Source organism: Merops nubicus, unplaced genomic scaffold (genome assembly GCF_000691845.1).
Source record: "Merops nubicus isolate BGI_N331 unplaced genomic scaffold, ASM69184v1 scaffold1361, whole genome shotgun sequence".
NCBI classification, from domain to species: Eukaryota; Metazoa; Chordata; class Aves; order Coraciiformes; family Meropidae; genus Merops; species Merops nubicus.
The window spans coordinates 5,883-7,850 of NW_008590051.1; positions in this window are offsets into that span (position 1 = coordinate 5,883).

Consider the following 1,968-nt stretch of genomic DNA (forward strand, 5'->3'; position numbering starts at 1 on the left):
GTTGATCCTGTTTTGCATCCTGCTTACTTATCTTTATTGTCCAAACTCTGGGCTCTGCATCTCACTGCTAGTGTTATCTGGCTGAGAAACACTGACCAAGTTGCCTGTCATTCAGTTGGCAACAAAGTGAGCTGTGGTCCCAGTGAAATTCATGTCTGAATGGTAACCTTCTAGCTGTCCTTCCTCTGGTGCTCAAATGGGGCAGCCTCTGCCTGAACCAGTGTCAGTGACCTCTGAACCATGCACCTTTGTGCTGTTTGGTCTGTGCCTTCTTAGCAAGTACCAGGATTGCATACCTCTCAGGGAACATAAACTGTCCCATGGGTTGACTGGGGAGAAGTGACTCTACTGTTGTAGTCCCTGTAGTGTTTGGAGTCCCACCACGTCTGTTTGGACATGAGCTGTGCTGGCACTGCTTGGAACTGTGTTCCAGGGCATGCTCTGTAAGCTCCACGTCCCTGCATAGTGCTAAGGCAATACACAGCAAGGGGCCAAAGCCTTCTGGCCCGAGGAGCAGGAGTGGGAAGCTCAGTGTGCTGTACACAAGGTCTTTGTGTAGTTAGAAGGTTTGAAAAGGTGTAGCTCTTACCTGCCTCCTTTTAAGTCCAGCTAACAGCTAGTGTGTGGCAGATAGGAGGTGTTTTAGCATGTCTAGGATGAGTGATAGGGGTCTCCCTCTGTTATATATGCTTTATATATACACACACACTGCTAGGTGATAGCTGTAACCATCAGAGGCAGTGGGAGCCTAGGCAGGGCCAGGCTGGATAGAGGCAATGCCTGCTGGCTTGACAGCTGTCCTCAGCAGGCAGCCAGAGACAGTTGTGGCTACCAGATCTGGACTGCAGAAGGCCAGCCTACAGAGAGGGAGTTTCTAAAGCTTTTGGAAGCTTCACCTTATGAAGGGTATCCTCTCAACAGTTCTCATGCAGCTGTACAGAACCTTCAGGCAGCATTCAATGTTGCCTGTGATATCACAAGATTGCTCAGATGCTGCCTGGCCCTCTTTGCTTGTGTGCTCTGGTGCTGAAATCTGCTCAGCAGGTGGTAGGGGCAAGCTTCTGGCTGGTGGGGTCTACCTGAATTTAGAAGAGGAAGAGACTTGCAGTTACATGCAATAAATAGCTTTCTGTAAAGCAAAGTTCAGACATCTTCAAGGCTAGTTCTTATACCAGCTTACTGGGGCTTTCTTGAACAGCACATGTGCATTCTAGCAGCAATGAATAACATAACAGGTATCCTGAGAATAATGCAATGGTAGTGCCATGGTGTTCTTTGGTTTGGTTTTGGTTCTGTTTCTGGCAAACAGCTGGTTCTTAGGCTTTGTGGGAGCCTGAAGAGGTTTCATGCCCCCTTCTTCCCCAAGACTGGAGGGAATGTAGCCTCTGTAGCTGTCAGGACAGCTCCTGGAACACGCAGTAGTTTGGGGAGATCAGAATGGCAGTGGTGACCAGTTTGGGCCTGCTGAGGAAGCATCAGGCTCTTCCCTATGGCTTGCTATTTGTAATAGATAAAAGCACTTAATTCCTGCCTTAGATGAAAACAGCTCTCTGATGTAATGGTGAGGAAACATCACAAGGCCAGGCTTTAAGAATAATTCTGCCATGTATTGTCGAAGCACAGGATAATGAAAACTATTACGGTTGTTGATGTCTTCTAAATAGCATAATGGGCTGCGTTAAAAGAAGTGTGGCCAGCAGATGGAGAGAGGTGACCCAGCCACTCTTCTCTGCCCTGGTGAGACCTCACCTGGGGTACTGTGTCCAGCTCTGGAGCCCCTAGCACAAAGATGTGGACCTGTTGGAGCATGTCCAGAGAAGAGCCACAGAAATGATGAGGAAGCACCTCTGCTGTGAGGACAGGCTGAGAGAGTTGGACTTCCTCGGCCCGGAAAAGAGAAGGTTCCAGGGAGACCTTCTTGCAGCCTTCCAATATCTGAAGAGGGCCTACAGGAAAGCTGGGGGGCCT